Genomic DNA, 26514 nt, shown 5'->3' with positions numbered 1-26514 from the left:
AGCCTTTTTTCAAAGTGCGAATGTGCAGGTGGATTTAATTATGAGCTACACGGATAAAAACAGCAGCACACTGAGTCATGGAGATCAGAGCAGAAGATCAGGGGGTTAAGGAGATTCATCAATTAAGGCTCTGCAGATTAATTGACTGTGTAAAGGGATGAACAGTTCGCTGCAGAGTGAGGTGTCATGTATCTACTTATAAAATGTGAAATTCTCTTCGTGGGTGAACTTTGTCAGCCTAAATTTAGAGACTGCTTAAAAAGATGTTTGCACTATTGAACCTACAGAAACCTGTTCTTTGATTCCACAGCTGTCTTTTCCTCTCATAAGACAGTTTTGCCTCATCATTTCTCTGTTTCCATCTTCAGTCTGACACCTCACTTTTAGCGACTCACTTTGGGGGGAGTTTGAGGTGAATTCCATTTTCACCTACGGATCCTGAGAGAACTAAGTATCTTCTGTGGAAATGTGTGATAAGACATAAAAAAACAGTGGTTTTTACAGGATTAAGAGTGGAGAAAAGTAGAGTGAAAAGAAACTCTGTGCTATTAAGAAGCCATGTTGAGGAATGTGTTCATGGAAACTTCTGGAACTTCACGTTAAATATCACAGACCGCTGCCATGCAGTTAGAACTACAGTGATACTGAATGCATCACATATTGTTTGTATTAACAGGTTAAATTTCAGCAGATCATCCCCACAGTAGAGGACAACTATCTGAAGAAACAAGTGTTTTTACTTTTGGTCTTAAGATAAATCTATCAATCTTTTTTGTACAGGCCCAATTTAAGATAGTTCAAGATATTCTTTTGAGCTTTTTATGCCTTTATTTAGAGAGGAGGAGAGTGGATAGAGATCCAAACATGGATGAGACAGTGGAGGAGAAACATGCAGGAAAGGAGCCACAGCCTGGACTTGAACCCAGGCTGCCCACAAGCATGGGACGTGACCTAACCGCTAAGCCATCTGCAGACCATACATGCTCAATTTATAACCAAACTTATCCCAAAAACACTTTCTCACAATTTTGAGCAGGGTTCCCCAATTACTTTTTCCTGAGGGTCATATATATATATATATATATATATATATATATACACATAAATATATACATATACATATGTATAATTTAACATATAATATATCCATACATGTTGTCATTTGTTGTTCTTTTATGTGCAATAAAGGTTTCTTAGATGCGCTAAACACCCACTTTTCTGTGTGCATGTGCTCAAGCCTGAAGCAGGAGGCCTGAGTTAACAGAGAAAGTTCAAAACCAACTTCACGATTCCTGATATTTCTAACCTGAGCTGAAAGCTCTGTCGAGTCCACTGACTCAAAGAAGCCGGGGCAGGTTTAGCTCACTTTGTGTTTTACCCCTCAGGTGCTTTTCAACCAGGTAACCACTGTTTCATCTCACAATGCTGAACTAAGAAATGGAATGGGAAGATCTGAAGGTCTAACGCCAGGCAAGTTCTTTAGAATCCATGGAGCTTCAAGGCATGTTTAGCTCAATTTTAGCTTCACAACCAGCAGATTTTCTTTGTTTGGTGTTATTTTGTTGTTTTCAGCTGTTGCAAGCAAACCAACACAACCAATTCAAAACTCCTTTTTTTCTGCAAATAATGCACAAATAAAACCTTAGGTGAATGTTTAGGCAGTAGCTCACTTCAGCTAATCTGATCAATCTTGTCCCCAGGAAAGGACGAACATCAAGTACAGGAAACACAGCATGTATGTAGGATTTTATACAGACTTAAGCATGTGTTTCTTTAGAGCCTGTCTGCAGAAGTACATGGCTCCAAAGAAGGGAAGTGATAGCATTTAACTACTGTACTAAACTGTTGGTAAGTACCTCATGCAGCCCTTCTTCAAAAACCCACATTATATTTTCAGCTGAAGAAGATCAGATGAAGCAGAGCTTCCAGAGAGCTACTGAACAAGCTGGACGCTGCTCTGAGGTTATTCAGCTGTTGTTTTTCAGGGTCAGGACTCAACTTTTCCTCTCATAGGCAACGTGACACAGACACACGTGTCAAGAGGAAGAGACCTCGACTTAAAATCCTCTTTGGTTTTTTAAATATGACCGTCATAGGCAGCTCCTCAAACAGAGCAAACACAAGGAGCTTTGCAAAATTATCCCTCCTATTTTAAGAACCCTTATCGCAGACTGTGAAACGTAAATACCCTGCGTGTTTGAAGTTTAATTCTGTTTCTATGGACACCACATTGTTGCTACGTGACAGAGTTGGAAGATGAGTTTGTATGTAAAGGCATGTGATATGTACTGTATGTTCAACACAAAAGGGGGAAAAATGTGGCTTTTCCATGTTAATAAATTGAACAAGGAGGATGTTTTTGCAGGATTAGCCTTCAGGATCCTGCTTGTAAATCTAGTCTACTGGCAAAAAGTGTCTATTTCCAAGTTAAACAATGTCCTCTATAACGCAAAAAGAAAATATGTTGCACAGTAAAAGTGTTAAATACAGTGCCTATAAAAAAATATTTACTCCCTTGGGTGTTTGACCCTATTATTGATTTTATAAATCAATCACGGTCACAGTCACAATTTGACTTTTTGATCCAAAAATTTACAAAAAAACCCCTCTTTATTATCAAAGTGAAAACAGATTTCTACAAAGTAATGCTTATCAAATGAAAATATGTAATGTAAAATAAGTGTGCATAAATATTCACCCATTTCAAGTCAGTGTTTAGTAGAGCCACCTTTGGCTGCAGCCACAGCACCGAGTCTGTGAGGATTGGTCTCAATCGGGCTTGCACATCTGGACTCTGCAATTTTAATCCAGTGTTCTTTGCTAAACTGCTCAAGCTCTGTCAGGATGCACAGGGGTCAGGCATGAACAGCCCTTTTGAATCCAGCCATAAACTCTCAAAAGGATTGAGGTCTGGACTTTGATTTTGCCACTCCATAACATTCATCTTGCTGTCTTTAAACCACGTCTGTGTAGCTTTCGCGGTATGCTTCAGGTCATTGTCTTAGTGGAAAATTGATCTTCTCCCAAGATGTAGTTCTCTTGCAGACAGAAAACAATTGCCTATTTTGCTGAGTTCATTTTACCCTCTACCTTTACAAGCCCTTCAGGATTGACTGCCAAGAAGCATCCCCACAGCATGATGCTGCCACTACCATGCTTTACAGTAAGGATGGTGTGTTTTTTGTGATGTGCAGTGTTTGGTGTCTTGTCTGATAGCCAAAAAGCCCTTCTTTGGTCTCATCAGACCAAAGAACTTTCTTCTGCTTGACCATGGCGACTCCCTCGTGCCTTTCGGTGAACTCTAGTCCAGATTTAAAGAGTTTTCAGCTGTGGCTTTCTCCTTGCCAATTTCCCATAAAGCTTTGACTGGTGAAGAACCCAGGAAACAGTTCTTGTATGCAGAGTCTCTCCCTTCAGTGCCTTAACTTTTTTCTGTATCCATCCCCTGACTTCTACTTTTCAGTAACCTTATCTCTGAGTTGCTAGAAGTGTTATTTTGCTTCATGGTGTAATGGTAGCCAGGAATACTGATCAACCAATGACTGGACCTTCCAGACACAGGTGTCTTTATACTCCAGTCACTTGAGACACATTCACTGCACTCAGGTGACTGGAGTGAAAAGACACCTGTGTCTGATAGGTCCGGTCACTGGTTAATCAGTAATCCTGGCTACCATTACACCATGAAAACAATAGAACACTCCAAGCAACTCAGAGAAAGTTACTGAAAAATCCCCATTTAACTACTTGTGAGACTACTTGCACCAATTGGCTGGACTTTGGTTGAATTAGGTAAGTCACTTTAAATGAGGTCCCTCAAACATATTTTTTTATTAAATTGACATTAGTTTGTAAAAACCTGTTTTCACTTTGACATTAACTGTGTTTTTGTAATTTTTTGCCAAAAAGCCAAATTATACTGACCATGATTGATTTATAAATTCAATTAAAGGGTACAACATCCAAGGAGATATATATTTCTTACAGGCACTAAAGAGATAGAAATAGGGCGTGGGACGAAAACAGGAATTTTCAGTGGTTTTGTACTAATTCCTTTGATTTGATTGAAGAGAATACCGCTAGAAAAAATACAACTCTTTAAAATACCATATAAGAAAAAGACAAGAATACACATCAGTCATGTTGAAGACAATAATGTGGCTCAGTGGAGCAAAATCATTTGCATATAATGTATCCTGGTACCATCCTAAACTGAGTCTGTATAGGAATAATCACAACAAAACATAAACCGAAATGTTTGGGACCAGTCCAGCGTACCCTGTCTGTCACCCAGTTGCGGCTGGGATTGGCTCCAGCTCCCATGACCCCGGATGGGATAAGCAGTGTTGATAATGGATGGATGGATAGATAACAGCTGATGTGAGCCAGGGTGTCAAAGCACAGATAAAGTTCTGTCTGGTTTTGTTGCCCTCAGAGGGATGTTTTTTACTATAAACCAAAGCCTGCTGACGTGATTGGTCTGAACAGCTCAGAGAACAAATGTACGACAAGCAGAGACCAGACCATGCTGATGATCTAGACCATTATGTGCAGATTCTAAATTCCTTTGTGGAATCTGTACATAGAAATTAAACTACCTCTAATGTATATGGCTGCATCTTTGAAGATTTTCAGGTTAGATAGGAAAAGTGGAGGAGCACAGTGAGATGTACTCTGGGTATGGTGAATATAGAGCTATGTATGCAAATGGGTTATGCTGCATATTTAAGGGTAAAATTAATGGATCCATCTGGCAGGGATGATGGAGGACTGAAATCTTCTTCAGGAAAGTGATGACAGAGTGGCTCTTGAGTGCTTCTTTCCTTCCGTGTGTACCGTCATTTATAGAAAGGACTGAAACATTTTCAGAGTATATATTCTGTCATGTCTTTTTCAAATAAAAATAAGGTTTGTATAATTTAATTTCTAATGTTGGAAGAATTTACCACTGCTTACACGTCATGTAGGTATTATGTTAAAGATTTAATGCAAATGGAGCTTCATTTTCCTGCAGATTTGGTTTCTAATTATGTTGAGGTCAATGGAGAGGATTAAGAATTCCCTTTACGCTGAACTCTGAATATGACCTGTTTGTCAAAGGGCTTAGATTCACTGAATACCCAATTAGTCAGGCCTCATTAAGTCGGTAAAGCTGCTGCCTGCTTCCCTTCTGTTTTCTTCACTAGTTGGAGCGGCTTTGTTTTTCAGATTAAGCTTCACAGAAGCACATACTGATTAAAGAAAAAATAATAATTGCCTAGGGAAACAACAAAAACATGCAGGAAAAAAGGCCACTTTTTTCAGTCTTCTGTCTCTGTAGTCTACTTCAAGCGAGACAATTCAGTGTCACCCGTCAGTGTTAAAGAGATGTCATTTTATAACTCAGCAGGTCTGTCTGTTGATCACTACCTCTTTGATTATAGCTTTACAAAATAACAGCTCTCCTCTCTCTGCAATCTGTGCAGACCCTCCTCTATCTGCTCCGCTGTGTGCCATTTAATGGGCTCCTTTGTTTCTGGGATGTGAGGCTCTGATAATGGTTATTATGTGCGTGCATTATGTGCATAAAAATGTTCTTTCTTTAAGTTGTCTGGTTGATAATTTAACCCAAACACTTATTCATGAATACAACATTTGAATTTATGCTTTCCCCTGCAACCAGTGCTTATTGTGCAGGTGCAACATTTCTTATCAGTAAAAGTCTTGTAGTCAATATCACCATTATGTTTTCAGCGTGTTTTAAATTGTACATAATTATACAGGTGCATCGCAATAAACTAGAATATCATGTAAGTTAGTATTTTTCCTGTTTTCCTATATTATATATTCCAAGACTTTTTAGTTTTAATCTTGATGATTATGGCAAAAATAAAAATTTATTATCTCAAAATATCTGAATATCACAAAACACCAGTCCAAGAGGATCTAAAATAAAATTAGATGAAATTCTGGAAAATTATGCTAATTTATCCACTCAGTAGTTAGTTAGAGCTCCTTTTGCATAAATTATTGCATCAATGTGATGCATGGAGGCGATCAGTCCATGACACTGCTGCAGTCTTATGAAGCCCAGGTTGTTCTGATAGCAGCCTTCAGCTTGTGTTTATTGTTGAGTCTGGTGTCTCTCATCTAAGATTCTCTATGAGGTTTAGGTCAGATCAGTTGGCTGGCAAGTCAATCACAGTAACACCATGGTCAGCAAACCAGTTTCTGATGGTTTTGGATTCACTGTGGACAGGTGCTAAGTCCTGCTAGAAAAGGAAATCAGTTTCTCCATAAGCTTCACAGCAGATGGAAACATGATGTGCTCTAAAATTTCCTGGGAGAAGGCTGAAAGCATTGACTTTGACCTTGATTAAGACCAGTGGACTAACATCAGCTGATGACATGGCACCCCAAACCATCACTGAGTGTGTAAACTGAAAACACTGGACTTCTAGCACCTTGGATTCTGGGCCTCTTAGATCTTCCTCCAGACTCTGGGACCTTGATTTCCAAATGAAAAAGTTGAATTGATTTTCATCTGAAAACAGGACTTTGGACCACTGAACAGTCAAGATCTTTTTTCCTTTGCCCAAGTGAGACATCGATGGTTCGGGGTGGCTCCACACTAGGAACACCAAACTTAAAGCCCACATCCTGGACCTGTGTGGCGGCTCTTGATCAACTGACTCCAGCCTCAGTCCACCCCTAAATTCTTGCATCTGCTTTGTTTGACAATCCTCTTAAGGCTCATCACTGTTGTTTGTGCTCCTTTTCTTACCACACTTTTCCCTTCCAGTGAACTTTCCATGAATCTGCTTTGATACAGCCTCTAAGAGCAGCCTGCCTTTCAGCAGTGACCCTGCGGCTTACCTTCCTCGGGACAATAGACCAGTCAGTAGTCTTCCCTATGACTGCAGTTGTGTGAACTGGACCAGAGTGAGAAGATGAAGGCTCAGGACATCTTTGCAAAAAATTTTTCACACCATTCTGATATTTTAGGATGGTGGATTGTTTATTTTTGTGAGCTGTAAGACGTAATAATGTAGATAAAAACCTAAAAAGAAATTCTTAAAGTATTTTACTTTGTATAAGATGACTGGAAATTTACCTTTTTTAGGTAAATTATGGGTGATATTCTATTTTTGTTTTCGCTTTATTAGGAACCACTTCTTGTCCTTTCTATATTCTCATACCTTTGGGACGGTGCAAGGTACGTCTCCATTAGTGGACAATTTGATAACTCTTATTTTACTGTTCAATCGTTTTGAAGTAATCTGGCATTCGAATTAACTTTAGGGATTACCAAAGTGCTCACCTCTCTTAAATTCAGTGCATTAACTCTGTATTTTAATTCAGACCATCTACTCATTGTCCATTTTACAGATGAAACTAAACAGGAAACTCCACGAAAAAAGTAGACATTAAAAATATCATTTTGTTCAATTAAAAGCAAATATGTTAATTTTTTCTACATATAATCTGAACTCCACAGCTTGTTATCGGGCGTGACGGTTTTCTCGCTGGAAGATGGCGCCAACTATTTGATTTTTTTCCAAACCCAGAGTGTCTGACCGTCATTAAAACGTGTTATTTCTTCTGAAACAAGGTTACTCACACCATTTGGACTCAGAGTGACACAGTCTCTGCAGGATGTAAATGAGGTCTTGGTCTCAACATTAACTGAGACGGAGGAACAGGAGGCTCTCTGTGTCTGTTTTCAACCCGGCAGATGGATTTTTTTCTCTCTTTTTTTCAATCTGCTCTCAAAGACAATATGGACTTTCAGAAAAAGCTATGGGCAGCAGGACTTATAATGAGAGAAAGGTCAGATATGATACATTAATACTTAAAGGTCATTGTATTTCTCACCTTTGCAAAGGGAGCACATGAGATATGTGGGAGGAAGGGAACGAATCTGATGGTTGTGAAAATGTACATAAATACACGGCTTTATTGTGTCTGTGGCACAAACAATTAATGATATAGCAACTTTAGTTCAGTTCTTCAGCTTGTCTCTGAAATTGTGAAAATATTGGGTTGAAGATTAAACAGGACTTTGTAAGTAACAACCATGAACGTGGTTGTAAGAGTTTTCTCTGACAACTGAACTTAAGGGGAATGTTTGAATACTATCATGGTGATACTATGCAGGTAGAATTTGTTTTAACTAGAGCAGAAATTGAGCTGGGTGAAAAGCAGGAAGAGCTTTACAAGTTTACAAAAACAACTATATGATCCAAAATATAAGTCACAGTCTGTTGAAAATGCTATGCTTTATACAGGTACATAAAACTGACACTTTAAGCTTTTTTAACTTTCTGTGTACAAAATGTGCAATACAAAGATTACCACTTGGTAACAGGCTGCTTTTGTCATCCAGGCAGAGGTGGAAAAGATGGGTGATGCCAGATTTAAAAGGTCAGTAATACTGCTTTCTTTGAATAGTCGATTTAACATATGAGGGAGAAAAGCTGGTAAAACTGGAGCCACCAGTCTGGTCTGTGCTGCTGTGCACACCAGCACGCTTGTGGCAGTAATGTGGTAACTATTGTAGAAACAGGTGCAAATTTACTATTGCACTGGGTGATAAAAATCCACGTCCAGCTGCACCTGCAGTAATGATGGTGCATGTAGTGGCATTTTATATGGTTATATTGGTTCCACTGGTTTATATTACCATGACAGTAGAAAGTACTGGTTAAAGCTTGAGTGATATCAGACATTTTTAGAAATTCTGTCTCTTCCACTATGCAACTTTTGACCAGCCTCGGCTGTGTCCAAACTATGGCCTGGGGGCCAAATGTGGGAATTGATCCATTTTTGATTGGCCCGCAGCAAATTCTTGACATTAATTGAAATATGGCCCACATTTGATCATGACGCTTGACTGTATTGTACTTCTTGGGTTCAGCACAAGGCAGTGCCACCATGCTGTTTCTGTAAACAAACATTTTGACAAGAATAATTTATTGATTTGAGTTTTTTGCGACTAAATCAAGGTAACACCGCAAGTGGAAAATATATTGGCAACCAACATAATAATAATGTTTGGATTTATAATGCCCTGATGGCGGTACAGATGGTGTTTTAAGGGCAGAACCAGTCCAGGGCCGCACTAAAAGCCTTAAAATGACTGGCTATTTGCCTTGTCAATGATTTACTAGCCATTTAAACATACCCAATCACTAAGCATATCTTAACCATAATAAGATTGGTATCACTAACTTTCCAATCCTCAAGATGAGGCATTTGAAAGTGGCCCGAACATCCTTGTATATTTCTATATGCGGCCCTCAGTGGAAAAAGTTTGACACCCCTGCCTTGAGTCTTTTGCGAAAACACCTGAATTTTATCCCATGTTCCTTCCATTTCTTATGATCTTACTAGATGTTTCCACACCTTGATTGAACATGATTCGGAGAGGCAAACACCTCTCAATAGAAGGCCTCACAGCTGATAATGCAAAGCAGAACAAAAACTAAGCCATTAGGTCAAAGGAACTGCCTGCAGAGCTCAGAGACAGGATTGTTGCTAGACATAGATCTAGGGAAAGCTACAAAAAAAATCTGTTGCACTGAAGGCTCTCAAGAGCACAGCGGCCTCCATGATTCTCAAATGGAAGAAATTTGGCAGAACCAGGACTCTTCCAAAAGCTGGCCACCTATTCCAACTACGCTATTGGGGAGAAAGGTTTTAGTAAGAGAGATGACCAAGAACCTGATGGTCAATCTGACTGAGCTCCAGAGATCCAGTGGAGAAGTTCCAGAAGGACAACCATCACTGCCCCCTTCACGGATCTGGGCTTTATGGCAAAACAGAAGCCTCTCTTTAGTTTAAAAAACATAAAAGCACCAATTAAACAGTCAATTATGTGGGGTGGTGATACAACTTCTAATCATGAATTTTTAACAGTAGTACATCACCAGAGAAAGGCGGAAGGATCAAAGGTGTGAGGGGTTTAGCTTCACAAAAAGTTGTATTAAATTTTGCAAAGATTGCATCAAAGTTGTCGACAAACTGAACAACAGATTTTTTCCCAGAAAGCACAGCAAATATGGTAGAATATTTGGTCAAGTTTTTTACCTTTTAACTTTAAAATCAAGAGTAAAAAGCTGATATAGTTGAGTATGCCCAAGCGGAGAATCAACCCCCATAAAACTTTTATTTGGCACCATTACAACAACCGAAGTCAGCAACTGAAACTTTTAAAGGGTTTTTTTTCTGCTGAAACATTGTATGCCTGTTTATATGAAGTGTAATGTGTGAGGGTGACAGAAAGAGAAGAAACGCTGGTCTGCAGACAGGAGGAAAGTAGTTTGTAAATGGTTTCATTTCTGAGATGGAACCATTGATGCCACTTTCCTGTCCCTCTGAGACACCCATGAAGCTGAGTGCTCATGTAATGTGAGAGGTAATTTCTGACTTACAGGCAGCTCTCCACGTCGAACCCCCCAAAACAACGTTTCCACAACGGCAATTAAGCTGTAACATGAGACACACAAAAGCAACCCAGTGTAAGTAAACGCCTTCACACCATTAATACGATACTGCATTTGGAATGTCCAGACACTGTTTGTAGAGGTGTAAACAAACAGCAGATAAAGCACCGGCTTCAGTGAGAGCAGCATGTGATTGATTTTACTGTGGCAGGAGGAAGTACCCACATTAATTCAGGATTCTGAAGGCAATCAAAATATGTTCTCACATTCTCTACTGCTCTCTGGTTTCATGCTTTTTAAGTGACTGTGCGAAGGTTTAGGGCCATAAAAGCACAACACAGTCACTATTTATCCTCCACAAATGCTGGATATCAGGATCATCATTAGTTGAATTTATCACATGATAGATTAAAAAAATACATCTCACATCTTCACATCTTTCCCAACATTTACTTGAGTTTAAGTGTCCTGAACATCACCAACCTTAGTGTTTCCAAGACCTGCAGAGCTCTTCGTCGGCCTCTTTAAAATCAGCATTTCTGCAAGGACATGTTAAAGGCACAGGATTATGGAGGGAAATTTCACACTGCACTTTCACAAATGAATTCTTAATAAATGAAGCTCCCTTCAAACTGTTTTGCTACGAGTTGCCATCACAGCTATTTATAGCTCCTGTGGCATGTGACATTAGTTACAAAGGACATTCACTTCAACCATCAGTGACTGCTTTTAGCCCCTTTTAAAGAGTGAGTCTACAGCCAAAGAAGCTGCTCTGAGATGTACTAAAGCTAGGTTGATGTAAGTAAATAAAAACTTTTACATGCTGAGTTTTCAGCTGGTAATGTTAACTACAGTTGTCATTGAAGCAGATTATAACATGGTTTGGAGAGGACAGAACAGATGTTTACGGCTTTTTGCATATGCATAAGTAAAGCTAGACTGATCTGTGTAGGCTGCTGCTAGTATCAGCCTTATAGGAAATAAACAATGGAAGAGGGAATGCAAACGATAAAGGAGTAGCTAAGTAAATAAATTTGCAATCGCAAAAAAAAAAAAAAGGGGGGGGGGGGGGGGCTGTTGTCCCAAAAGTAAACAAGGACAGCTATAAATTAACTGTTAACGTTGTGGTTTGTGGTAATGCAGTTGGTAGAAATGTTATTTCTCTAATGATGCATGTGCATGTTTTGGAATAAACTTTAGTTTACAGAGCAACTTTAAATGTATGGGGTCAAATTGATGCATAAAATAGTCATATTAGACCTCCATCTATCCATCCATCTTCTTCTGCTTATCCTGGGTTGGGTCATGGTTGCACTAGGTGAAACAGGTCAACCCAGACATCCCTCTCCCCTACAACATTTTCCAGTTCCTCCTGAGGGATTCCAAGGCACTCCCAGGCCAGATGGTATATATAATCCCTCCGGTGAGTTCTGGGTCTGCCTCAGGGTCTCCTCCCAGTTGGACATGCCTGTAAGACCTCCACATGGAGGCGACCAGGAGGCATCCTGATCAGATGCCCGAACCACCTCAACTGGCTCCTTTCGACATGAAGGAGCAGCGGCTCTACTTTGAAATCCTTCTGGATGTCCGAGCTCCTCACCCTTGAGGAGCCTTCCCAGGCTGTTTGAATGGTCCAGTTTAATTCTTGTGCATGCAGTGAAGGTGGTATTCACCCCTTTACTTGCCAGTAGGTTGGTTATTGTTCTCATGAGTTAACTCTGTGTATACCTCCAATGACATTAGGGCTGAAAAATTTTGGAAAATAATCTAATTGTGATTTTTTTCCCCCACTATTGCAATTGCGACTTAATATGCCATAATTACCTCCGCCAAGGAGGTTATGTGATCAGGTAGATTTGTTTGTTAGTTAGTTGGTTAGTTAGTTTGTTTGTTAGCAACATAACTCAAAAAGTTGTGGACAGATGTTGATATTTTCAGGAAATGTCAGAAATGGCAAAAGGAAGAACTGATTAGATTTTGAGACTGATCCGCATCACTGTCTGGATCCAGGAATATTTTTAAGGATTCTGTGCTATTGGGAGATAGGGCTAATGGTGGAGGTCTGCGCTGTTACCACTTTACACCAGGAGATGGCGGACATGAGTAACTTCAATCCCAGCAGCATTTTTTGGTGTGTTTCTATTCAAAGTTTTGGAGTTTATAGAGTTTGAAAGACACACGCCCGGTCGAGGAGATGAGTCGGAGCGTAACAGAGAGAAGGACAGCGAATTGTAGCGAGAATACTCACAATGCTGGGAGGAATAGAGGAATATTCACCCTCTGCCATGACTTCCAGTCGTCCGGTGAGACCATGGGTGCATCTGTTGGCACATGTAGCGAAGCCAATGCTTTACCTCCCTGTGTTTCCACCCCATTGGGGAGGAAGTAATCGGCAAATGCCGTGGCGGGGGCCACATGAGGATGGATCCAGGATTTTTTTTTGGAAGGGTTCTTCACTATTGGGAGATAGGGCAAATGGCAGAGGTCTGCGCTCTCCGAGTGCTTTTCTAGTTCCATAAGTTTCTCATTTATGTATTTTCCAACAAAACACAAGCAATAAATCCTTTGCTGTTACAACCAACACAATATAACAAGGGCTGAACACTTTTGAAAAAATACTGAATCGGAATGATTTTTACTCGTATTGCAAATTAGGTATGAACTGTTGCATTGAAGGGAGTTATAATTCCTGTCATTCTCTTTTTTAATGAGAAAAAGGTGCAAAAAATGAAGCAGGATTTTTTGTAAACTATTCTAAAAAAATTTGAATTTAATTGAACTTTAATGATTGCATGATATGTAATGCATAGCATCTCTGCTGCAAAAAAAAAGTTTTATACCGACATTTTGACACAAATTTAAGGTTAAAGAAATATTGCACCTTCTGGGATTTGAATATTGCATCAGGCCATATTATGATTTAATCTAATTTTGATTAATTGCCCAGCCCTGACATGTAGTAATATTATACCATCATGTAAACGTTACACTACTAAGATTTCTTAGGGGTCATTTTTATGTTGTGTCTTGCCTCCAGAGACCACCCTCCCCTCCGTCTAACCGGGGAAATGTTCTAACTGTGAGGGACATCTATAAAGGAGTAACAGATTTCTGGAGCAACCTGTCCTGAAATGTTCTTGAAATTGTTGTAGGAGTTCATGAGTGAGAAGGGCCTCTGTCAGACTAAAATAGTGGACGAGTCCCCTACCTTGATCCGACCTATAGGTAACCTGCTAGTCTGGTTAAAAAACAAGAATCTCTTTCTGAATTTCATCTCTAACTCAAACAATGAACAGAGAAATCTCTCACAGAACAAGCCTGAGTTTCTCCACCAGTGCACTATGACACAATATAAGATGCTGGGTATTTTATGTGCAGGGTGAGACGGTCATGGTACATATGGTACAATGATCAGAAAACAGCACCTTGCCTTCGCCCACACACACACGCCCACCTTTGATTAAAGGCAACCAGCTCACACCCACTGTTCGCTGCTGCAAGTCATTGTGGAAAACACAGGAAACTACACTAAAGTAACAGTATGAGGCATGTTTATGGGGAATCTGTACAGTGGAAGACAGAGAAAACCTCTTATAGGATATCTTAGGAGGTCTATTTGATAGATGTTTTAGCTTAAGATGAAGATGGTTTATATTTTATAGTAAAAAAGGCAAAATATGACTTTAAATCAGCTTTTCAAATGCAATTATCTGACTATTTCATAAATGTAATTAGCCTTTTTGAAACAAATATTTTTTATAAATCTAGATATTTTGTTTAAATATCCAAATTAGTCCTGTATCAGGAGTGGACTGCTGTTAAAGAGGAGTATTATGTAAACACAGGAACTCTGACATGGAGCCGGTGGAGGAGACTAAAGAAATGAAGTGGTGTGTTGTGTTGTTGTTGTTGGTGGTGGGCGGCAGCTGTATTTACCTCTGCAGTCTGTTGTTTCCTCGGTTTTAATGAGCATCAGGTCCACTTCAGAGCCAATGTCAGCACTCACCTCACAGCAAGAGGGGCTTTTTTCACCATCTGGTTATAATAGAAAAAATAAACATTATGACAGCATGTGTTAAGCTTAAAAATCATTTTTAATCTCAGGGAAAAAGCAGACAGTCTAAGTTTGATAATTAAATACTTTGAGGGAAGAATAGGAGCTGCATTTATGGCATGTAGTGGGTTAGTCTGCCGGTGTAATGATTACTCACTGGTTTTATCTTCACCTATGCATGAATTTTAAATGATTAAAAAATCACAGTATTTGACTGTTACAGATTTATCATGTTATTTTGCATTTTTCCAGGTCTTAACAAGAATGAAATTCATCAAAAACATAGTGGGGTTGAATGATATCAGGAAAAAGAAATTGTGAAATTGTACTGGTCTTTAATAGGGCTGGGAAATGAATTGCAAATTAGGTTAAATCACAATATGGCATGCTGCAATTTACAAATTGCAGAATGTGCAATATTTCTTCAACTTGAAATGTGTCAAAATACCAGTTTTATGCAAAATTTTGTGTACCCAATGCAAACATTCAAGTTCCAATTTTTAGAATGGTTTAAAAAAATCCTCCTTTTAGAATTTTATGCATTTGTTCTTAATCAAAATGAGAACATAGCGGTGTTTGTAAATATGAAATACTTCTCACTAATCCCTGCTTGCATTAATGCTGATGCACCACGCTGCTGCTGCTGCTGGGAAAGCGTAACCTCCTCCACCCCAGCCACTTCCTTTACAGCATAAAGCTTGTTGCACCCTCATATAACGATTCATACTACTATGGATTAATTGCCTCTAAATATTTTATTGTTTTCAGAACACACTGTCATAATTGTATCTATCCATCTGGAAGTTTCTAGCAATGTGCTCCCTGGACAGTCAAAGCTGCTGCAGACTAACCCAGGGAGCATATTTAGAGCAGAGTCTTCTATCTACATTCATGTTACTCAATGTAGGTTACATATAGAATGGTTTATTGCTTGTATTTGTTGAAATAAAAAAAACATAAGATGAAGAACCAAAAAAATAATCACACATTAAATCGCAATAACAATATTGGGGAAAAAAAATCACAATTAGATTATTTTTGCAAATCATTAAACCCTAATCTTTAATCTGTTTTTTGAATTTTAAATCTTACCCTCTTTTCAGGGCCGCCCCTGGCCAAAGTGAGGCCCAAAGCAGACCCTGGTATGCCCCCCCCCCCCCCAATAAATAATAATAATAATAATAATAATAATATTCTTAAAGTAAATAAAAATATTACTACAATCATAAAAAATACAAAGTATTTACAATTTGTAATTTAACCTGACATAGTTGCATACGAAAGACACAGTTCTTAAGGTTTCTTCAAGGACAACTGACTAAAATATATCACAGACCTTCATCTTTCAGCAAAACTGGCTTCTATCTTAAAAAAGTCACAAAATAAGCATTGCTTTTAATCATCATATTCCTTGTTGCAATAATAAAGATACTACTCTTAATTTCCATCTTCCTTTTATTTAAAAATGGTCATCACTGTGGATTTATTGTTATTAGTATTACACAAATCCCACTTTATTAGCTGTTTCACTGGTGTCTTTCCCTCTAAATAAAATTTCTGCTTCAGTGTTGTCATCAGTGGCTTTCCTTTTATTAAATCATCTTTCAATATCAGCTGTCTTTGTTTTCATCCACAATCTGATTTTAAAACATTTTAAGGAGTTTTATCATAAATCCAAAAACTAAACAATGGTAGAAGTTGACGATTGTTGAGAGAGGAAGGAGCACAGCGGATGAAATTATAGGAGAGAGTTTCTGTGCAGCAGGTATGAGTGAGCAGGAGAGAGACAGGCTGTCATCAGATGCTGGGTTCACCCCTCTGACACACATAAGAAGGAGGAGGAAGAGGAGGATAAGTGAAGAGAGAACAGGTAGATGTCTCTGTAAACTTCTTGAACTTTACCAACAGTGGTGAAGTCCAAAGTGAAGTTTAGTGTACATGAGCAGCCCTGTGCTTGTACCTTCTAATTAAATGAAGCAGAGTTTTGTCAAGCAGCTGTGACTCTCAGACCCGCAACTGTAACCTCAGTTATCAGCAGACATGTCTGCCTCGCACTGCGTCTAACTCAGGTGTCATGGCGGTGTACCTGTGACAGCAGTGCTGCCTGTAGCCTGAACCTGTTTACATAAGTGAGACAGAGTCTGCATGCACATCGCTCAGCTTCCTGACTATTGAGTGTGATACATAAATAAAGTTATCATTATAATAAAGTTTTTATTATTATTATTATTATTATTATTATATCAGAATACTGAAGAGAGCTTTTGAGTCAAATCCATCGTGGCCATCATGTTGAAATCACTGTCTTAAACTAACTTTGGGTCAACCTAGAGACAGAGAAAGAGCTAGAGTTTAGGCAGCTGCAGTGTGCTGGCTAGCAGTCTTATTAGCTTAACCTCTAATAATGCATAAATCAATCTTCTTTAAACCAAAATGAGCAAGATATAAAAAATCAACCCCTGTACAGTGTGTTCCCATAAAGGCATTAACTATGCCATGAAGAATTGTTTTTTTAAACCAGGCTCTATATTAAGACTGAGCAATAAAACAAAAATTTAGATGAAATAGTTCGATGTTCTACTGTGATTTTCAAATTGCAGATGGTGCAAAATTTCTTAAACCTAAAGTGTGTGTCAAAAAACAGCTAAGTGCACATCATGCACACATTCAAGTGGCATTTTTTTGACAAGTTTGCTTAATTCCCACCTTTCTTATTTTTGTTTTTATTAATTAAAAAAAGATGAAATAAAAATAATCATTTCCTTCAACACAAAAATTCATATGAAATTTGCAGTATGAGTAAAAATAATCATACTTTGATTTTTTTTAAATTCAGCTCTCCTTCAATCCGTCTTAAATTGTTTTAACAGATTTATTTGTTGTTGGAGTTTGTTGAAAAATACATGAGATGACGAACTTAAAAAAATAGTCTATTAAATTGCAATTGCAATATTTTACACATAATAAGACCTTTACACACCTGTCTGAGGAGAATTAGAAATTTTCATGAAACCTGCTGCAGTTTTTATTTTATTTTAGAATAAACCGTTCATTAACAGTTAGTGTTTTATTGTTAATATAATATTAATACTATTAAAGACTTAAATCTTACAAAAAAATATTTAATCTCCACTGACACTGTCTGTCTATCAGTGAAGTCTGACACATGTTTCTGTAGGGTTTTATATGTACACAGAAAAGAGCTTTATTAAGAGGAGAGAAAGAGAGAGAGAGGACAGCATGTAGTTATGTTCATTTGAGGAGCCAAAATAAATTTAGCTAACAAAAAATAATAATGACAAAATCACTCTGCCAGTCAGGAATTTCAGCAGGCATCCCAGATAGTTGTGATCAGCCATATACTAGGTTTTTACCTAATCTTGTTACTAAAAGATTAGTGGCCCTGATTATCTTTAAATTAGGATATTTGTAGTTAAACATGCTGATTTTATAACACAAAACAATTTAAGTACCAAACATTTTTATTTCCTCATGCCCTCAGAACAAAAACTGTCTAGGTGTGCTGGGGGATTTCAGAATAAAAGCATAGCTTAAAGGTGACTGTGTAGATTAAAGTTTGGATTGCTAATTGGACAACTGAATGGTTACACCCCCAACCAGGAGGTCTGCAGGCCTGATTAAATTCTCATATTGATTGCCTAAACACCAGGTAAATCTGTTACACTTAGGAAAAAAAAATCACACTTTTGTAAAGCCCCAGGTCGTATTTAGTGTATTTGAACGTTATTACAGTCAACTACAACTAACTAAATAACCAAATCTAAAATGTAAAAATATTTTAGTTCACTAAAACTCAATAAAAACTAAGGTTTAAAAACTCAAACAATAACTAACTAAAACTAAATTCTATGTTTAGGAAACTAAAAAGGAAACTAACCCTGACAAGTTTCTGATATTGCCAAAAAACTAGAACTAACACTAAAACTAATAAAAACTCAACTGAAATGAAGCATTTTTGCAAAATCAAAAGGAAATTAAACCAGCGACCCAGCAGGAAAAACTATTTAAAACTAAAATGGTAAACACAAAATCAAAACAAAAACTAGTGAAAAACCCAAAGCTATTTTAACCTTGTAGACATTCTCTGATGATAATTGTAGAGTACAGCTCCACTTTGAGCTTTAAAGTGCTAACTTTCCTACGTTCCCAGTCATTTCTAAGGCTGTCCTTCACTTCCTGACCCCCAGTGGACATTCAGGATTGCAAAAAAAAAACATTTTGAACATTTCTGCTATTTACTGCATTTTAATTTGAAAGTAAACATGGATACTTCCTGTCTGGCGGAATGTTGGGCACACAATTTTTTTTTTTTTTTTTTTTTTTTTTGGAATGTTGGGGGAATTCCGTGTACTTTGATCTCACTGTAACTGGTCACATGACATCAAAGAACGTTCCCAGAAGCCCTTAAATAGGCTGCAAAACACCAGTTCTCATTAGTTCTGTTAGTGACGCCAGTCTGACAGCACGTGTTTATCCTGCTATCACAGCGCGATATTCAATCTGACAGCACGTTTTTATCCTGCTATCACAGCAAGATATTTAATCCTTTCAAAGGTTTTTGGATTGAACCAAAAATGAACAGAAGTGTGCCAAAAACTGAAAGTTTGGACGGGTGGAGCGTGGTGAAAAACACCAAAAAAACTTTTGCAGCAGAAAAGATGCCTGAAACCATGGTGTCTCAGACATCTGCTGAAACCCATGAGGAATCATGGTCAAATGACGAACAGGAGTCATTTGTTCTGAGCGTTAAAAACCCAGAGCCCAAGCAAAAGAAGAAGAAGAAGAAAAAGAAGAAGAACAATTATGGGGAGGAGGAAGACGACCCCTTGAATCAGGTCCAATGCAGCTTTGGGTTTCCTGCGGGTCTGGAAACTGAAGTCGACTGTGAGGACCCCCAAGATCCAGGATTTAGGTATTCACAAAGACGTAAAGTAATCCTGCAGCTTGGGGAGTCTGTCCCGGCTCAGCAGAATACCAGAGAAGAGCCCGGAGACAAACCAACTAAAGAGACTCCTGAGGAGACTCAGTCTGCGGCTGCAGAAGACAGGTTTCGGGAGACCGTCCAGGCCCCAGTTCAACTTCCTGAGCGTGAGAAGCGGTCAGAGGGTCAGAAAGCCAAAGTCTCCTCAGACACGCTTCTGCTTCATGCTGAGGTCCCAACTAAAAAGGCCAAAGCATGGGCAGAAGTGGTGAAAATGGGGACGGAGGAGCGTAAGCAGCAGCCAAAGGATCAGGCATCCAAAGTCTCCTCAGACACGCTTCTGCTCCATGCTGAGGTCCCGACCAAAAAGGCCACAGCACGGGCAGAGGTGGTGGAAGTGGGGACAGAGGAGCGTAAGCAGCAGCCAAAGGATCAGGCAGCCCAAGTCTCCTCAGACACACTTCTGCTCCATGCTGAGGTCCCAAAAACACAGGCCACAGCACGGGCAGAGGTGGTGGAAATGGGGACTGAGGACTGTCTTGCCGAGCTCAGGGAGGAGAACCTTAGACTGAAGGGTGCACTGTCCCGGGCTAACATGGCCCTGCAGAGCCAACGTCAGAGGTGGGAGCGTAATGAGACAAGGCTGGTGGGAAAAATAGAAGTACTGCAAGCTGAAAACCACGTGGCAAACGTTGAGCTCGAAGACCTGAAGAGACAGTTGGCACAGAAAAAGTCCTGTCTTCTGGCTGGGCCACAAAATTTGGGGAATGAAAAGTTGGGCAATGAGAACTGCGCTCTGAAGAAGGAGCTAAAGCAGGCCCATGAAGTCCTGGAGAAAATGAGGACAGAATTAGAGGAGGAGAGGTCCCCTCAGATGGAGAAATCTGCTGAAATCTCCAAACTGAAGCTGGAGCTCAGCCAGGTCAAAGAAGACCTGGCACAAAAAGAAAAACTGTATCTCCAGGCAGAGATCAATACGGCTGCTCTCAAAGAACGCCTGAAGAAGGAGCTAAAGCAGGCTCATGAAGACCTGGAGAAAATGAGGACAGAATTAGAGGAGGAGAGGTCCCGTCAGATGGAGAAATCTGCTGAAATCTCCAAACTGAAGCTGGAGCTCAGCCAGGTCAAAGAAGACCTGGCACAAAAAGAAAAATTGCATCTCCAGGCAGGGATCAATGCGGCTGCTCCAAAAGAACACCTGAGGGAAGAGGAGGTCTCCAGGATTAAGGCCTCCATGGAGCAGGCCAAAGCTGACCAGAAGACGCAACGCAAGGCGTGGAAGGAGGAAAGATCCAGCCTCATCTCAAGCCACCAGGAAGCTGTCTGCAGGTTAGAGAGGGAACTCAAAGACGTCCAAAATGAGTTCAAAAACAGTAAGAGCTCATGGGAGAAAGAACGCTTTGAGTTCCTTGTCTCTCAGATGGACGAAAAGGCCAAAGCCAAAGCAGCAATGGACCAGGTCCAAGACAGTTTAGAGATCCTTAGAAGCCAATATGACGAGGAGCGATCCCGTCTCCTGGCAGAACACGAGGAGGACTCTTTAAGGATGAAGGCTGCTCTGCGTAAGGCCACGGAGGATCAGGCAAGACTGGGACGGCAATGGGAGGAAGGAATGTCAAGGCTCCTGGGCGAACACAGCAAAACAACGACAAAGTTGGAGGAGGATCTGGCAAAAGCCACGAAGGATCTGGCCAACCAGAAATCCAAGTGGGAAGAGGAAAGATCAGAACTCCTCAGAGAATGTGTCAGCCTGAAAGACACTCTGCAGCAGATGGAGACAGAGAAGCTGGACTGGCTGGGAGAAAAGGCCTCTCTTCAGGAGTCTGTGACCGTCCTCACACAGACTCTGGAGGAGAAGGAAGATGAGAGGGCCAGAGCATCAGAAAGGCTGCTGCAGAGGATGGAAAGACTGGAGCTCCAGCTGGAGGAGGAGAACAAGAAGAAGGAGAAGAAGAGGGGGGGGTTTCTGAGTTGTTTTAGGAGACGTTCAGAAGCCTCAACCTCTGACTCCTGAGCCCAAACCCTCCTTCCTGTCACCTGTTAACTGTCTGTCATGAATTTGGAACATAAGAAGGGCTGCATGGTGGGATGGTGGTGAACGCCTCATAGAAGGAAGGTTTCTGGTTCAGCTCCCTGTTGGCCAGGAGCCTTTCTCTGTGGAGGTTTCCATTATCTACCGTGCATGTGTGGGTTCTCTCATTGTGCTCTGGCTTCCTCTTAAAGACCAAAAACATGACAGCAGCTTGACAGGTGACCTAATATAATATTAAAATAAAAAAATAAAAAAATAAAATAAAATAAAAAAACAAACAAATAAAAAAAGCTTCAAGAGCATGATTCTTTAAACATCACAGTGAGAAAAAAACGCTTATACATTAAATGAAGTTATTGATGCAATGTAAACTCATTTTATTGATTTATTTTCACATGTTGATAGATTTGTTTTACAAGTGCAGACAGATGTCTTGCCCTGTGTTAAGTTGCTCAATAAGGACTCCTCTAAACATAAATCTGAGTTTAAATTTGCATACAAATATTGAGAAGGGTGTGCTGTTTACAGAAATATTGGGATAAAGATGTCAGACATGCTTTATTACGAATAGTCCATTTTAAAATGTAGAACTGTGCAGAACTTTTGGGCATGTTTGTGTCAAAAACTGAGGCTGAAGTAAGGCGTAGATGTGGCAGGTAAACCCACCTGAGTGCACCATCAGGCAAGGCCAGCACATCAGGAGGGATAAAGGGGAGATCTTTCTGAGGTCCTGCTAAACAGGGGTCCATGGAGGTCAGAAAAATCATCAATTAAGCTGTGATAACCGTAGTTTATCTTAACCTATAATGATGCAAAAATGAGTGACAAGTGGCAATAATGAGTTCAAGGATGAAAAAAGAGGTAACCCTTGTCTGAAGTAGGGGTGTAACAATTCATCGATGTATATTGATATATACTGATTGGTTGACTGATGATCCAATCAGATCGGTGGAAAGTCAAAACATCGATCTAAATGGATGCTTCAAGCTACACTTTTATTTTGAAATCCCCCCCGCACACCTGTTGACAGTGTCCGCCCCCGGCAGCGTCCTCAACATGCTAGCTGCTAGCTAACTAAGTTGCAGAAGTGGCTTAAAGTTTTGCGGCTGAGGGAAAGAGGATTTCCTCTCTCTCCTCTCTCTGCTGTGTGGATATATTTCAGACAGACGCTACTGCGGGACGGATCTCTCCCCTTAGTTTGCCGACTACATCTACGTCTTTATCAGGACATAACCGCCGTATGACATCGTTCATGGATAAAAACACTGCACCTGTTTTGGCTGGGGAAGCGAGTGCTGTTTGCAGCAGACCACAGAGAGGAAAAAGTCCGCTGCTGCATATCTCCTTTGATACACTTATTTTACATCGCCGTCTCATGTTTGATTTACAATGAAAATATAAGCTGTCCTAACTTAACGTGGTTCAAGCAGGACAGCTGTTCTCTGTATACCCCCACCCCTCGCTCTTGTTATAAAGCTGCACATCACAGGAACATCTTTTATTATAAAACTTTGCTCTACTATTCTGTCTAACCTTTCCATTTATTAAAATCAAGGCTGCAATAAATTAAAAATGATAAAGAATCATTATATAACATCATATGCCACATATTTTACCTCATTTAAATCTCATAAGATGGATACACTACAAAAATGAACCATCTGCCACATTAATAGGCCCCTGTGTAAAGTATGAAGGGCTGATATGGAGCAGAAATATCTTTTGAAGTTTACATGTGTATAAATAAGTTTAAGACAAAAATCTAAAATGGGAAAACAGGCCAAACATTTTGATCATTATGACAAAGGGTTACAGAAAAAGTCCATTTTGGTGCTTTAGAGCAGTGGTTTTCAAAGTGTGAGGCGGGCCTCCCCTGGGGGGCGCCACAGAGCTTCAGGGGAGGCGCCGAAGCATAAACTAGAAAAGAGGTGATTTGCTTTGCGAACCTCTGCTGTGCATGGAGCAAAATGGATAAACTTCTAGTTACTATAAGGACTATGCTACAGAGCAGTGTCACTCAACCAAAGAGCCAAATTATTGAAAATACTTTTGCAAGAGCCACAATCTTAGAGGTAAAAAGAGGCAAAAACAGCTTGAAGTAGCAATAAACATAGGTTAAAGGTGGCAAAAACGGTCAAAAAGCAGCAAAAAATGGGGGAACATGTGGAGAACAAGTGGAAAAATGGTCAGAAACTAGCAAAAATTTGTGAGAAGTGACAAAAAAATGAGTGGAAAGTGACTTAAATGGGCAAAACGCAGTCAAGAATGGCAAAAACGGGCAAAAAAGAGGAAACAACTGGTATATAATAGAAAAGGGTAGTTTAAATGGGCAAAGAGTGGCAAAAAATTGTGAAAAAAGGCAAAAATGGCAACAAGAAGAGGCAAAAATTGGGAAAAAGGGACACAAGTGGTATTAAAGGTCGCTCAAATGGACAAAAGGTGGCAATAAATGAAAAAAGGCCAAAAAATGGGATAAAAGTGGCAAAACTTGGGAAAAAGTGTCAAAAAGACATCACAAAAATGAGCAAAAAAACTTGGAAAAAAAGGATATTTAATGATGAAAGGTAGCTTAAATGGGCAAAAAGGTAAAAAAAAAGGGCAAAATGGGATAAAAATGAAAAAATTGGGGAAAAAGAAGCAAAAAGAAGTTGTAAAATGGCCCAAAAATATGAAAAAGGGGTATTTAATGGTATTATAACTGAATAAGAGGGAAGGCAGATGTTTAAGGACATTTGTAAACCAAAACATCCAAAATATATTAATGTTAAAAATGTTTTAAGATTAGACATAAATGTTTGAAATGTTGTTTAATTTTTGTTTTTCCAATTTGAATCATTTTTGTGGGTGGGGGTCCACCAAATGAATCAGTTCTTCTTAGGGGAGGCTGACTCTCACACACTTTGAAAACCCCTGCTTTAGAGTGATCTGGAGATATGAGGAAAGAAAATTTTTGGTATTGAAAATGTTTGCTGTTTTAAATCAGTATGTTTTAACACAAATGTTCATAGTTGTGCTCCTTATTTAAAGGTAATCAGGGGTAATCGGGTCTCTGTTGTTTTTGTGGAATTGTTAAGCTAAAACTTGCTAACAATTAAGAAAAAAGGTATAAAAAAGTAGCCAAAATTGGTTAAAAGCGGCAAAAATGTGGTGAAAATTAATTTAAAGTGGCAGAATATGACAAAAATGGGTTGCAAAATTGGGCTAATCAGGGCAAAAAGTGGTAATATGGTCAGAGGTGGTTAGAAACTGACATTTGGTTTAGTTCAAAAGGGGTCACACTGGCAACGAAGTAGCTGAAAAGGCTCTATACTGAAGTTTCATATGAACAGACCTCTATCGTTTTCGTACCTTGACAGTTTCGGCTGCGCTCTGCTGCCTTCTTCAGAAGTGTCACGTGACGTTGCAGTGACGTGTCTGGTCAGCTGATTTGATTCGAAAAGGCTCTGCTCAAAAGATGCTTCCTTTGCTCCTTTGCTCCCTCTGGCTGCATCTTGTCAAGACACATTTTCACATATTATGTAAAATCATGATAAAACACAAAATTAACTGTTTGTAAAATGGTCTTTTGGCAAGAAAAGCATGTGTAGATCCATTTTCTTAGGGTTGTATCAATGAAAAATTTAATAGATGATGGTTTTCGGCAACAATATGTCAACAAGTTTTTCATGTTGGTCTGGGACAGGATCAGCTTCTCTTCCATACTACTTTTAATGTAGATTAGTCACTGAGATGAGAAATGTCACCGTCATGGTTTGTTATAAAGAACAGAAAAGGGAAACCATGGCGTGCTAAGGTCACAAGACTAACATAACACATCCTGCAGTGTAACTACTGAGCATGTGCACATCCCAATCTGAAAAACAATCTCTATCATTCACCCAACAACTCAGGCTACAAAGCAGTGTCAACTATCATTGTTAAAGCCACAAAAACACACACACCAAAAAGACTTTGACCTGTTTGCTTCTGGTAAAATAATAATTTTAAATTTAAGAAGATCATCCAATAGAATGTTTTCACGTTTGACACTAAATTCCAGCAAAATCTGTTTAACAAGGCTGGCCTTGGGAAAGTAAACATACAAGTTATTTTCATGTAATTTTTATCACATGAAAGATCCGGCCAGAGAGCAGTTCCTTCCTACTTCTCAAATTATGTTATCAAAGTTTAAGAGTTGTGTGTTGCTCTTAGATTATATTTAATCAGGAGGCTATTACAGTTGCCATATAATAATATGGTTGTTTTATTTTACCAGTACCATAATTATTTATTGTAGGATTTGCTTTGTGACAAGAGACCTTACTTCTTATCACATGTCAATGACCACAAGCCATGTCGGTATGTCCACATGTCCTTCATTTGAGCAGATATTTCTCTGTTTTTCCTCTCATATTTGTATTTTCCCTAGTGATGGCAGCAATGTGTCAGCTGTTTTGTCATCCGGTCCAACAGAGGCGGTAAGTCCTGGAGGAAACGTCATGTCAGTGACTCAGTGCATACCCTCTTCAGCTGAATGTCACGTTAGTTACTATTCTATAAATTTACCAAAATGCAGCAGTGATAAACTGTTGTTGTTTTATTTTTATTTCCTAGAACTCAAAGCACCATAACCCCAAATAACTGTTCTTCTGTTTCTTTTTTGTGCTTTTGTAGCACTAGGCTATTTATTTATTTACTGTAAATCCTAATGATGCATCCCTCAGGTAAAAGGCAAAGACTGTAATGGGCACTGATTGACCAATATTATTTTTTTAAGACCTGGTTTAATGTGTTATTTAATGCTAATGGTTTCTTAAAGAAACAAAGAAACTTAAGACTAAAGATTAAACTAAAAATCTGTAAATAACCAATACAGGTACTACTTTTAATTCTACCAGTTGTCAGAAATCTGCACAAGCTACACAAATTGTTTAGAAGTAGATGTAGCCACCTTGAACTCTTGAGCTTGTGGTGTCGTTGTCGCCAGTTTACTCTTTGTTTCTTTTTTTGTACTGTAAAGTTCTGAGCTTTATCAGGACAACTGAGCCGCAAAATTCAATGATAGTCAGATTAAAAAGTTATA

General features: G+C 39.2%; 1 protein-coding gene across 5 annotated transcripts in view; it reads right to left on the bottom strand.

The window, feature by feature from the left end:
- kcng1 (potassium voltage-gated channel, subfamily G, member 1) overlaps positions 1–26514 on the bottom strand; it is an 88100-nt gene that overhangs the window by 61045 nt on the left and 541 nt on the right. For 3 of the 5 annotated variants that reach the window (XR_005992529.1, XM_041798437.1, XM_041798438.1), the window contains exons 2-5: positions 24801–24942; positions 14361–14459; positions 10908–10963; positions 10413–10467 (exon numbers count right to left, since the gene is read on the bottom strand). The gene's annotated coding sequence lies outside the window, so the exon portion shown is untranslated. Of the gene's footprint in view, positions 1–10412; positions 10468–10907; positions 10964–14360; positions 14460–24800; positions 24943–26514 lie in introns of those variants that run through there. The other 2 variants (XM_041798439.1, XM_041798441.1) reach the window with 2 other exon arrangements.

Source organism: Cheilinus undulatus, linkage group 11 (genome assembly GCF_018320785.1).
Source record: "Cheilinus undulatus linkage group 11, ASM1832078v1, whole genome shotgun sequence".
NCBI lineage: Eukaryota > Metazoa > Chordata > Actinopteri > Labriformes > Labridae > Cheilinus > Cheilinus undulatus.
This window is presented reverse-complemented; position numbering and strand designations above follow the sequence as displayed.